The 13,695-nt window shown below is 47.8% G+C and overlaps 2 protein-coding genes across 3 annotated transcripts in view; one reads left to right on the top strand and one right to left on the bottom strand.

The window, feature by feature from the left end:
• Window positions 1-312, bottom strand: part of HMGA1 (high mobility group AT-hook 1) — a 66,637-nt gene extending 66,325 nt beyond the window's left edge. Inside the window, exon 1 of the mRNA XM_053245562.1 lies at window positions 187-312. The gene's annotated coding sequence lies outside the window, so the exon portion shown is untranslated. The remainder of the gene's footprint in view (window positions 1-186) is intronic.
• A 132-nt stretch (window positions 313-444) lies between these two features.
• GRM4 (glutamate metabotropic receptor 4) overlaps window positions 445-13,695 on the top strand; it is a 600,709-nt gene continuing 587,458 nt past the window's right edge. Inside the window, exon 1 of one of the 2 annotated variants that reach the window (XM_053249246.1) lies at window positions 445-530. The gene's annotated coding sequence lies outside the window, so the exon portion shown is untranslated. The remainder of the gene's footprint in view (window positions 531-13,695) is intronic. The other variant, XM_053249247.1, reaches the window with a different exon arrangement.

Consider the following 13,695-nt stretch of genomic DNA (forward strand, 5'->3'; position numbering starts at 1 on the left):
GAGCATCTCTGCTTGCACTGGATGAGCTTTGTCAGGCTATTCTGCTATCTGGTATGCTTGAGAGACAGAGAGTTGTCAGCCTTTGGGACAAGAGACTTCCAATAAGCTTAAGTTACACAGGAACAAAGTGAAAATGGGAGAGGAATATTTCCTTTCCCCTCATTGTGATCTGTGTAGAGTAAGTACCTCTGTTGATATCTGTGCCTGGTGGGTCAAAGGGTTCTTTGGTGGGCAGCAACGCTGGATTGGAGCCCAGGAGACAAGGTGGAAATCAGGCAAGATCTGGAAAAGAGAGAGATGAAACCCGCCCTCGGACCAAGAGCTGTAATGGGAAACTGGTACAAAGAGGAGCTCTCTATGGAGTTGTTGTATCAGCAAAGGTCATGCCCTTAATGAAGTGCTTATATAGGAGTCAAGAGCCCCACCCCCTTCCTGGAGCAATAATTGGCCCCAACCTGAGTCAGGTGCCTGAGCTGGCTTCCCCCCTCTCTCTTGAGTAGCCCATTGGGAGGAAGGTCTCAAACAACCAGGTAAGCATTTTATTATTTATTTATTCGGTTTCTATATTGCCCTTCCAAAAAATGGCTCAGGGCATATTTTTGTCTCCAGTGCTAGGACTTGGCAGCCATGGTTTGGTATCATCTCTACTGCCAGGGTGCCAGAGGTAATGGAAGGTACCTCTGAGAAGCTCCACTGTCCAGAGGTGGTATTAAATCTAAAGGATTTTGGGGTTCCTCCAAAAAGTAACTGTGAGATGAGTGGGCTCTGACTGATTGGGACCAGTTGGGGTTGGGGGTCTTGACTGAGGCTTGCTGTTCCTGTTCTGCTTCCTCTTCTAAGTCTGGGTGAGTTCTCAGGTGAAAAGTTGCTACCCAGAGTTTATGAGGCCTGGTTTTCTCACTCAATTGTGCTCTTTTCTTTCTTGGCAGCAGGAGTGAACTTGGCAGCTCCCTACCAAAGGCTTTCTTTCCTGGTCTAGCCTGTTCTGCGAATATCTCCTTGGCTTTCCTGACAGTTCATCTTCTGATCTGGGACTGCGAATGCACCTTGACATGCCCCTAGCTTCTATCACACATCCCTTGTGCAAATATGCAAACCTGTTTAGCACAGCAGCAAATATTGTAATCAGAATTATGTGACTTCAGCAAACCCAGTTACCCCCTGCTAACTGAACAAAAGAGGCACCTTTTAACAGTGGTGATTCTCTTTATTTAGCAGTGGGAGAGCAACTGGCCCTATCCATCCCCAGCACAGCCTCCCTCCAGAGGCTGTTGCTGTCTATGTTTCTTGTTTAGATTATGAGCTCTTTGGGGACAAGGAGCGATTTTATTTATTTCTATGTAGACTGCTTTGGGGACTTCTGTTGAAAAGCTGTATGTAAATGTTTGTCGCGTTCGTAACTCTGCATCATTATTTTGAACATAGGGTTGGGGCTACCTTGGTGAAAGGGGCTTTTTAATTTTTGTTTTGATGCAAGGTCCACCCGGCTTGGAAACAAAATAAGCTACCTCAATGGTACAGCAGCAGTTTCGTTTCCTTCTGTTTCCCCTTGCCTAGTTTCATGTTCTGTTTAAAGCTCTGCATCTTTCAGCATGCTGGCCCATCCTTACTGCAACCCTAGAAAGCCTTCTAGCTGGTTAGGACCTTCTAAACCTCACACACAGTCAGACCAAGCACCTTCAGAAACATGCGTGCGTGTGGGCATGAGACGGGCTCAAATGTGTGCACACCTTGTGGCATTAGTAGACTGATGAGCTTCATTAGGATGATCCAGAGGGGTCATGCAAAAGGTTGGAAGCATGGGAGAGGAAATGGTGTTACTGATTAACTAGAGTAATGATTCTCAATGAGAGATGCAAAGGGTCATTAATAAGAGCTCAGACTGCAGGGAGCCTGTCTGCCAAGCTCTTCAATCAAAGTGTTTTATTACAAATAGTCTTTCTGCCACAAAGCAGCAGTTGCAGGAGCAGGCCACTGATCACCAAAGATGGCACAGCTGTTGCTGGAGAACTTTCCCAAATAGCTGTTTTGTTAAAAGAACCTAGCTTCAGACACCCACACTTCCTAAAACCTGCAGAGAAAGAAGATATGGAAATGGTGTTGCTGGGACCCAAGAAGGTTGTTCTCATAACCAAAAATGATGGGCATGGGGGGGAAGGCTGGGGGAGAGGCAGGCTCCTCCTACCTGCCTCCCTGCACATGATATGACCAAAGTTTGCTGGAAGGCTCTGCTGCTCATAGGGCACATGAGCCATGGTGTAGGGAGCTGGAGGAGGAAGTGCCAGGAATGCAGTGCTCTTGATGCCTGGCTCTATGTGCGCTTGGGCTGCCTGAAGCCTGAGCGCGTGCGCGCGTGTACACACACACACACACACACACCCTGGCTGAAAGGGTGCGCTTGTGTTCTTCTACCCTGGTAATCCTCTTCTTATCTGTTCAGTTGTGTCCGACTCTCGGTCACTCTATGGATCAATCCACTCCATGCCATCCTATCTCGTATGGCTTCCTTTAATTCCACCATGTTCATTCCGGTGTAATTTTTAATAATATCCAGCTACTGAGTACACGGCCGTCCCCTTCTCCTTCTTCCGCTGACCATTCCCAGCATAATTTGTCTTTTAGAGTGAATCAGCTTACATGACCTGACCAAAATATGTCAGTCTTTGTTTAGTAATCTTGGCTTCTAGCGATATTATTGGTTTAACTCAATCTAAAACTTCCTTATTTGTGATTCTTGCTGTCCATGGGATACGCAACAGTCGCCTCCAACACCACATTTTGAAAGCATCCATCCCTTCTCCTATCTGCTTTCTTCAAAGTCCAAGTTTCACAGCCATATGTAGCTATTGGAAATATTATTGCATTGACTAGTCTGCATATTACCCTGGCAATAGCCTGGGGGAAATTCCTCGGCTGTCCGGCAGGGCAGCACCAGGATCAGCCTTGATCCCAGCTCTTCACACAAGCAGCCCTACCCTGAAGGAGCTGCATAAGCCCAGGTGAGGCTGCTTGCGTGAGTAGCCTCAAGTTATCGGAATTTTGTGCCCACATCTCTTCTTTGCTTGTGTGGACTGAGCAGCTCTTAAATACTCAGCAAAGTGAGACTGATTGAATGGGTGCTGTGTAGACTATGGGTATGCTAAATGAATGCACCCCAGTTTCCAAAAAACCCCAAGAGGAACCCTGAATGCTTCCAAATCACTAAGCAAAAGATGGAATCCTAATATAACCTTCTGAGTAGATAAATAATGCTATAAAGACAGTGGATGCAGAGATGGTACAATTATAACTTTTAGTGGACCAGCTCAAGGGGATGAAGAAGTATGCAGGTGTCTGTATTGCACAAAGGCTTGCATATTCTTGCACTTGTGGTTTCTTCTCTCTGAATTCCCCTTTCTCAGATCTGCTTTCAAAAATATACTAATGAGACTCTTATGTGTGTGTTTGCCTGTAATATGTGCTATCCTCTCACTCTTGGCAATACAAGAATTAAAGAACACCAAGTACTCTAAGCAACTTTGTTAAACTGAAGTAACTGTGCACAGATTTCAAAAGGCCGTCAAAGAACACCAATTCTTTGAATCCTAGAGGTTGCAGAATGAGCATGCCTCAAATACACTGGCCACATGACCTGGAAATGACATTTGGAAAGAGTTTGCCTTTTGAAACCAGAATGTCTAAATTTGTCATTTTACAGCCAAATAAGGAAAAGAAAGATGACTGGCCAAAAGAGCATGCAATCTTCTAAACAGCAGCAGTGACTTCCACTGGGATGATACAGTGGGCTGTAGTTGCATAATAACAGTGCATGCCACATCATTGTTAAGCATGAAAATGCAAACCCAAAGTTCAGCCCCTTTCTGAGTGCAAGGCCATCCATTCACAAGCTCCATATTGATCTGTGGATGAAATTTACCTTGCATTGTAAGGCAAGCAAAGATCAGGCAAAATGCAGAAAGGTGCTCGTAGTAGACCAAATTGGTTAAGCTGATGATGATAAATCCTGTGATGGGAGAAAAGGAGAGTGTATTGGCAAGCCTCAACCTTGAACACATGCAGTCCTTAGCCACACCCTTTGAGTGCCCCAGTACTGTGGTTGTCCACAGAGACAAGTGCTGAACATGGTCTGAGCTTTTCCTCACAATTTAGCACCCCTCTCCCCAGGTTCAGCACTTGACTCTGCAGACAACCACTGAATGCAGGGACATTTTAGGTACGATTAAGAAGTGTGTTGGCATGGGATGGGGCTGGTGGCAGCCCTATACCATACTCCCGTTTCTCCCCACTATGGGTATACTGGGCAGCATCCAGATTAATTAGTTATGACTAACTTAACTGCCTTCAATTTCAATGGGACTTAGTCATGGGGTCATCCCATGAAACTGATTGCCAAGAAATATAGGACCGACAAAAGGGAGTACTTTTCCCATTCAATGTATAATCAACCAATGACATTCTCTGACACAAGATGTGGTGACATCCAACAGCCTGGATGGCTTTAAGAGGGGTTTAGATAAATTCATGTTGGACAGGTCTATCAATGGCAAGATGCCTCTGAATGCTAGTTGCAGGGGAGTAATAGCAGGAGAGAGGGCATGTCCTCACCTCTTGCCTGTGGGCTTCCCAGAGGCATCTGGTGGGCCACTGTGTGAGGATGCTGGACTAGATGGGCCTTGGGCCTGATCCAGCAGGGCTTTTCTTATGTCATAACTAAGTTAGTCTTGTTAGTGGATGGACTGTATCTCAGTTGGCAGAGCATCTCCTTTGCATGTTTCCAGGTTCAGTCCTTGATTTCTCTAGGTAGGGAAGGGATAGGAGAAATGCTGCCTGAAATCTTGGAGAGCCACTGCCAATCCTTAGGGCTGTCCACACAATAGTATAAGCTCTGAGAGCTGTGCATGCGCCCAATTTTCAGTTATGTGTGAGCAAACAACTAGGTAGGAGGGGAAAGAGGATCTGGATAGGATGGCGTTTCCTTCTAACATGTTAAAATGCAGCACTGTCCTATCCGCAGCTCCTCTCTGACACACAGTCACTCCCACTTCCCCCTACCTAGTTTGCTGACACGTGATCAGAAATCGGGAACATGCACAGCTCTCAGAGGTGGGTAACACTGGCCCTATCCAGTTCTTGGTCATGTGAATAGCCCAAGTGTAGACAGTACTGAGCTAGATGGACCAAAGGTCTGACTTTGTATAAGGTAGCTTCCTGTGTTTCTGGTTTTTGCCCATTGCATCTATACTTATAATGCCTGATCTGTAGTGCTATACAGTGAACCAAACTCTAAGCCTATTCTCATGAGCAGGCTAGGGCAGCCCAGTCTGGGTTAGGCTGCTCGTGTACAGTGCTGGGATCTGTGTGGATCCTTGTGCTGCCTGCCCACCTAACCTTACTTTTAACCCCAACCCTTAGGTGAGGTTTAAGGGTGCAAGCATGCCCGTAACCTTGGCACCAGGAGTGTGCGCGTGCTCAGGCTGCTTGCAGAGTTGGGCGCCTAGAGTGCTCAGAGATGCACAGAGTCAGGGCAGAGGTGCTCTTACCCATGGACTTCGGGCCTCCACAGCCCCTGGGGGCCCTCAAATCCTTTTTAGTCTCTCCTGGGTGGTGTGGTTTCTGCCCTCAAGAACCTATGTTTTAAAAATGGTGCTTAACTTGCAGGTCCCCCCTCCAAAGGCCTTTAGTCCAGGCTCCAAAATTACCTAGGTGCACCTCTGAGTCAGTGGCCTAGAGCGCCTGACTCATGGGGGTATCCCCCAATGCACCATGCTCATCGTGCGGTGCATTGTGGGATATCCAGAGGCCAGGACACATTGTCTCAGCCTCCAGAGAGCTGTGCTGCCAGGAGCAGTGTGGATTGGATTATGTGGGCATGTGGCGGCACGCCAAATAATGGAACACCAATGGGGGAGGGGGGAGTAGGTTCATCCCTGCCTTCCCCGCTTCCGCCTGATCTCCTGGTCATGTGAATAGCCCTTCTGTGTTTCAGAGGAAGACAAACACTCCCATGGTTTCTGACAATCTCACTTGAGGGAAGATCCCATCTGTTCCAGCACCAAATATGGCAATCAATATTGGCTATCCTGAACATGGGTAGAACACATTCATTAAGTGATTCTTGGGGAAACTGAGATTGAAGCATCCAATTGAGATGCTTCTCTACACTACCTAGCACACACTTTTTTGTGTTTGTCTGTGGAAATTCCTGATGAAGCAGTGGAGGTATGGAGCTGTTGGGTGCCAGGGATCTTGTATGAGGGGCTTTGGAAGCAGGGCCCAAGTGCCTTACTTCCAGAGCAACCGTACTTATAGCAAGAACTGCTGGTCTAATTCCACCTGTTCTGCAGTATCACCACTGCAGATGGCCAGAAAACAACACTAGTGTCTAGTCCAGGCCTGCTCAACTTAGCCCCCCCCCAACTGCTTTTGGACTACAACTCCCATAATCCCCAGCCACAGTAGCCAACAACCAGGCATTATGGGAGTTGGACAACATCTGCAGGAGGGCCGAAGTTGAGCAGGCTGGTCTAGCCTAACAGGGATCTGATGATGCAAGGAGCCCCATCTGGCCCTATAAAGCAGCCAGCTCTAGCCTAGGACAGGGGTGGCTCTTCCATTAGGCAGGGTGAGGTTGCTGGCTTGTGAGTGGACATGAGGAAGGGTGCAAGTACCACCCTCACCATTACAGGTGCCACTCTATGGGCCTCCTTGCTGCCACTACCCTTCCTCATTCTACTGGAATATACTGTTAATTTTCCTCTCCTCATCCTGCTGAGGCAGGCCTCATCTGTCCCTTCTTCCTCTTTTGAGGTAAACCAGGAATGGTCCTGCTATCACTGCTGTCTGGCTGTGTGGCATAGTCTGAGAGTGTTTGCATGCCACAGCCTCAGCAGCATGGTCTGAGAATGCCAAGCACTTGCTCACAGGTGTGGGGGGTGGGCATCATATTGTCCTTCACCTCAGACAGCAAAATGTCATAGATCAGGGATTCTCAACGTTGGGTCCCCAGATGTTATTGGACTTCAACTCCCATAATCCCCAGCCCCATTGGCCTTTGGTTGGGGTTTATGGGAGTTGAGAAGTCCAATAACATCTGAGGACCAAACGTTGAGAATCCCTGCTATAGACCACCCCTGGCCTATACTCAGCCTGAACAATTCATTGTTTTAGAGCAGATTGTTCATGACTATCCGCTTCTCCATCTGCCTGGTTCTTCTTGGCCTACCTAACTGCACATGGTGCCCCTGGCTAGTCTAGACTATCTAGACTATCTGTATGAAAAAAGTACTCTCATGTCAAGCTTGTCATGATGGGTTACAACCTGGGTACAAGTTGTGGGATTTGATCAGCCCATGTGTTTCAGGTACGCTTTGGGAGGCCTACGTTTACTGAGCCTGCACATTCCCAAACTGAAGATGTCTTGGCCTACAGGACGTTTTGTTTGCCACTAAACTGCACTGGAACAAAACTCTGCAGCTCTCCAGTCAGCAATTGCTAGGAGGAGCCATATTTTGAATGGCCTATGCCTTTGCTTGCATGTGGGGAGTTAGCAGCTGAGGTCTACAAGAGAGAACCCTGACAAAGCCTTTGATGTGGTTTGTGTTGGAGTCCGTTCCATGTGTTTTGGGTGAGGGGCTTTGAGGTATAATAGCGTGTGGTCTCTACTGCTATTCATGCTGAGAAGGAAGGGCTCAAGAGCACTTTGCTTGTGTCTTGGGTGTTCACACTAGAGGAAATGGATGACTAACCTAATAGGGATCGGTCCTTGGGTTGAGAGGCTAGATTGAGAATGAGATGGGAAGTCCTCAGGGGCTGGGTTGAGCTCCCATGAGCCACCAGTGGCCTATGCCTACCCCCCACCTCTAGATGTTGTTATGACTGGATGGTTGCCCTATTAGACTTGTTCTCTCCAAACAGCTCTAGTCTAAATAGTAAAGCTGGATGCACAAGAAATCTCTGCATTCAAAGAATTTGTGAACAGTCCTGCTCCTGTTCATTTTCCACAAACACACACAAAAGTTTCAGGCTTCCTCAGTTACGATTCTTCCAGCTGCTTAGCTCAAAGTCTGCTGTTTTTCGTAAGGATTTGGACATCATCAGTGGCACAAGTTCACTGTGGCAAAGGGAAATAACTCGGGGATAGCAGCAAGCTTGTCCCTGCTCCAAGGAAGGCTTCTCCAGTCACAGTGCCAAATTCCTTGACAACTTTCCCTTTTAGTCAGCTCCGGTTTGAAAAGTACCCTTGGAAGGGACTTCCCTCTTGTGACTCACATGTTGGTCATACGCAGCGGTGACTCAGCAGTCTTGACACCAGGCCAGATGTTCTCACGGGAGCATAGCAGGAGAATGGAGCGGAGGAGAAGGCGAAACTAGGGGCAAACAGTGTGGGGGAGGAAAGTGTGGGGGTGGCAGAGGAAAGAGAGAAACAGAGAGACACGCAGCAAGCAGACTGCAACAGACGGTGACTTTCAGACTGCTTTTCTGTGACACTGTTTTTGTGTCTCCTGTCCTCTTCACCTTTTGCTGCATATTTCTGGTGCCTTCTTCCACTGTGACCCTAAGTATTTTAGTATGCTAGATACAGCGTTGGGTCAACGCCCTCATTCTCATCTGGATGGAAAGGCCCCCCCCCTCCCCACCACTGTCCATTGCCTGTATGAAGCCCCAGCGAACTGCTCTGCTGGTTCCAAGGAGAAAGCGGTACTTTATGGTTGCTTAGCAACACTAGATGCTGTCCTCAACATTGGACCCTGTATGGGCCCATCACCCAGACAACTGCCCTGTCCAGCACAAGTATATCCTCATTGAGAACGAGCCCTTCAAAAGTCACCCTGCTGGGCCTTCTACTGTCAGATTTGTTTATCCTTTTTGGAGGAAGTTATGTGAATTTGCTCCAATCTTTATACCGTCTTCTTATCCCCTTCTGCATCTATCACAAACTCCTTGCCCTTTCTCCTTTAATGACCTAGGCTCACCTTGTCTTTCTGCTCTTATTTCCTGGTATCTTCCCACCTGTGTCCTTTGCTCTTATAACTATCACCCTCAACCACCCACAGGTTTCCTGCTTTCTTAAGCAATTTCACTCATTTCTCCCATATTCCCACCTTATCTCCCACTTACAGGTTGCCACCTATTTCTCCTTTAAACTATTTCTTCAAAACTCACTTCTTCCCAATTTCTTCTCAAAATCCACCTGTATGATAGGATGAAAGCCCTTGCAAAGTGTTTCCTTTTAAGTTCCTCAATTGTTCATGGGGTTTGCATGGGGAAAATAAAGGGAACTGTAGTCATTTATACCTGCTGGAGTCTATCCCATTAGTTTCAAGGCAGCTGTATTGATTTCATGGTGGCTGGAGGTCTCATCCATTGACTGAAATTGAGCTATGCTCATTTGCTAATTGAGAATGTGGCTCTAGCTGGAGAAACCCGTTAAATATCATGGTTGGGTTTATTTTAAAGGAATAAGTACCTGCCCATTAAATCTTATTCACATGTGCATGCATGCATGCGCACACACCCCCTTCACATATCCTTACAGACCATACAAAATCATCTCATCCACGTTTACCCCCTGCACAACAAGCTGAAACTGCTGATGTCTTTGTGGGGAAGGCAGCTCTATGAGAGACCTCTAGATGTTGTTGCAGCTTCTTCTGTTCTGCCAGGCTCTTTGTGACTGTTAATTTACTTTGGCTGTTAGAATGAGGGCATGATGAGAGTCCTAGGGACAAAGTAGGGTTTGGAGGAGTGGGGGCAGGGGTGTAGGAAATTGGGTGTGCACCCTGGGACAAGGAGCAAAGATCAGCCCCTGCCTTCTCCTCCTCCTCTCCCCCACCATCTTTGCTGCAAAAGAATGGTAAGGACATGGTGAACAACAGGACATTCTTCCCATGCCTGTGCTCTCAGTCACCCCTCTGCAAATAACATCACACTCTCTGCATGCACTCAGACACTTTCTCATGCACACACTTGCACATGTGCATTCCCCCAGGCGCGCGCGTGCACACACACACTCCTCAGAAATACACACGCATACATATACATATATACATATTCCTCAGAAATATATATATGAAACATATCTACTACTGTGTATAAACATATATACCTATTAAAGGTAAGGTTGCGCCGTCGAGTCGGAGTCAGGTCCTGGAGACCACAAAGCCCTGTGGTTGTCCTTTGGTAGAATACAGGAGGGGTTTACCATTGTCACCTCCTGCACAGTATGAGATGATGCCTTTCAGCATCTTCCTATATCGCTGCTGCCCGATACAGGAGTTTCCCATAGTCTGGGAAACATACCAGTGGGGATTCGAACCAGCAACTTCTTGCTCCCTAGGCAAGTTACTTTCCCACTGCCTACATACATACCTTCTGAAGTAGGCTTATCTCTTTTGAAGCTGAGATAAGTCTTCTTGCTAGGAGCAAACTGTCCCCCAACCAGTAGGTCTCTCTCCCTCTGGGGCCTAGAGGCATTTGTCCCTCCTTGCTAAATTATAGCAACGCCTTTGAGTGGAGGATGACCCCTGGGCCTGAACATATCAGTGGGGGTTTGAAGTCCTATGTATGCATTACACTCAATGCATTTGCAGTATAGCACTTCCTATCTGTAGCTTTAATTTATTATTATTATCTTGTTTACACAGTCAGACAGGTGTTATTGACTGGTTTGTTTTATCCAGACATCAAGTCCTTCCCGAGGACCTGGGATGGCTGAATTTTATCATCAATACTGTTGGTTATTATAGATATCGTTGTAGAATATAGGCTGTTCCCAGTAAAGTTGCTTTTTGTAATTGGCGGATGGTGATTTCTGTGACCCCTATGGTGTTGAGGTGCTGCAAGTCGTTTTGGAATTGCACCTAGGTTGCCAATTACCACTGGGATTATTTTGGTCTTTTTCTGCCACAGCCTTTCAATTTCAATTTGTAGATCTTTGTATTTGGTGATTTTTTTTCTATTTCTTTTTCTTCTATTCTGCTATCCCCTGGTATTGTTATGTCGATTATTTTAACTTGTTTTTCTTTCTTCTCAACTACAGTTATATCTGGTGTATTGTGCGGCAGATGTTATTATTATTATTATTATTACTACATTTATATCCCGTTCTTCCTCCAAGGAGCCCAGAGTGATGTACTACATACTTAAGTTTCTCTTTCACAACAACCCTGTGAAGTAGGTTAGGCTGAGAGAGAAGTGACTGGCCCAGAGTCACCCAGCTAGTTTCATGGCTGAATGGGGATTTGAACTCGGGTCTCCCCGGTCCTAGTCCAGCACTCTAACCACTACACCACGCAGGCTCGTGGACAGGGCATGTACCCAGGTTAACTTTTACAATGAACACATGTACAGTTGTTCACACAAAAAACATGTACAGGCGTACAGACACCTGAATGCATGTACAATGTCTAAATAGGGTTGAGACTCCAGAAGAAATTCCAGTGGTAGAAATAAGAGCGTGGAAGAAGGAAACATTTTGTCATTGCTTCCCATGTCAGGTAGCATGTACTGCTGTGTCACTGAAGTCAAATTCCATTATAACATATTGGCAAATCATAGGAGTTTTAATTCCCTCCCGCCTCTACTGACAGGTCAGTCTATGAATAAAACATGGTGTAATGGCCAGGATTCCTTTGTTAGACAGACTGCTGATTAATGGACATAGGGACATAGGAAGCTGCCATATACTGAGTCAGACCATTGGTCCATCTAGCTCAGTATTGTCTACCCAGACTGGCAGCAGCTTCTGCAAGGTTGAAGGCAGGAATCTCTCTCAGCCCTATCATGGAGAAGCCAGGGAGGGAACTTGGAACCTTCTGCTCTTCCCAGAGCGGCTCCATCCCCTGAGGGGAACATCTTACAGTGCTCACACATCCAGTCTCCCATCCATATGCAACCAGGTGGACCCTGCTTAGCTAAGGGGACAAGTCATGATTGCTACCACAAGACCAGCTCTCCTCTGGTCAGTTTATGTTTCCTCAGTGAATGGATGAAGTTTCCTCACTGGGAGCTAACATTAAGAGAGAGCTTAGACTCTGCCTAAGTGTTGGAATAAGATAGCCATCAAAGTGCGGAGAAGGTGACACCTTTCCAGGTGAGAGAGGGAGCAGATGTGAGTGTGTGTGAGGAAGCAGCAATTTACAGCTTGGAAGGGACAGAGGGCTTTCCCAGAAGACAACAATAAAGTGTGGGAGCAGCAAAGCTTTTGTGCAAGCTCCAAACTCTGTTTTACTCACAGTATGCATGCTTGTGGAGGATTTTGTGCTCCTTCCTGCTCTGAAACTTCTCTTAGGGATGTGCACGAACTGGTTCCGTGGCCCTTGTACAGACCACTGAACTTGTTTGGAGGTCCGGCATTCAGACCAGTTCAGAGGCAGGGGGTGGGGTTTTACCGTTAAGGAGCAGGGAGGATGCCCATCCCCCTGGCTTCCCCTGCACTGTTGCTGTCTCCCAAGACACTGGCGTGGGGCTGCTGCATACCTACTTGCAGCTCCAGTCAACCATACACGCGTACCAGCCACTTCCAGTACGACACTGACCGGGGTTGCAAGGAGGTACACAGCAGCCCTGCACCAGCATTTTTGGAGACAGGGCTGGTAGGGGGAAAGTGGCGGGAGTGGGCATCCTGCTCCTTAAAGGTTATCCCCCCCCCGCCACCTCCCAGGAGTGCACAAACCTGTTCGTGCACATCCCTAACTTCTCTCTGGCCACATGTTGAGCAGAGGCCACAGAATTTTCATGGTGCCACCTGCTGACCAGCTTTTGTATTACAAGAGAACCCACCCACTACTTTTGTGGTGATTGGCGAAAGGGATGGGTTCTTCTCCAAATGCATGAGCTAGCTGTCAGGTGACACTGCAAAAACCATGCAACATCCATGTTTAGTATGTGGCCAGAGGATAAGATCACACTAGGAAGGATGGTGCAGTCCATGCTGCACCGGGCAGCTGAGCATGACTGTGAACTGCTCACAGGGGCGTAATGATAGGGGGGGGGCAGGCAGGGCACGTGCCCTGGGCGCCACTTGAGGAGGGGGCGGCAAAAAGTGCCATGACCCCCCCGCTGATCCCCTCCCTTACCGGAAAAAAAAATCATTTTTAAAATAAAAAATTATTTAAGAGAGAGCCTGGCCCTGCAGGAGGCAGCCGCCTGCTGCCGTGTGTGTCCTCCGAGGGGATGGCTGTGGGCAGTGGGGGAGCAAGCGGAGTCCGGAGTCCATAGCGGCGGCTGCCACCAGAGCAATGCTGAGGCCTGCCGTGTGGCCCGTGTGGCGTGCCTTGCAGTTCAGAAGCGATGCCGGGCCAAACGGCAGGCCTCGGCGTTGCGCTCTATGTTACATTTGCTGTGCCGGCAGCGGCTGCTGCCGCAAGTCAAAGACCTTGCTTCTTGCCGCTTGCTCACCCCCGCTCCTGCCCCATCTCAGTTGATTAGCGATGCCGGGCCACACGGCAGGCCTCGGCGTTGCTCTGGTGGCGGCCGCCGCTATGGACTCCGGACTCCGCTTGCTCCCCCTCCGCCCACAGCCATCCCCTTGGAGGACACACACGGCAGCAGGCGGCTGCCTCCTGCAGGGCCAGGCTCTCTCTTGCTAGGAGAGAAAAAAACAAAAAATAAATAAAAACGTGGTAAGTTGTATTTATTATTATTTTTATTACAACTACCGCCCTATCCATCCAAAGGCTCTGGGCGCCTGGGGGG

The sequence above is a fragment of the Hemicordylus capensis genome, chromosome 4 (assembly GCF_027244095.1).
Source record: "Hemicordylus capensis ecotype Gifberg chromosome 4, rHemCap1.1.pri, whole genome shotgun sequence".
Taxonomy (NCBI): domain Eukaryota; kingdom Metazoa; phylum Chordata; class Lepidosauria; order Squamata; family Cordylidae; genus Hemicordylus; species Hemicordylus capensis.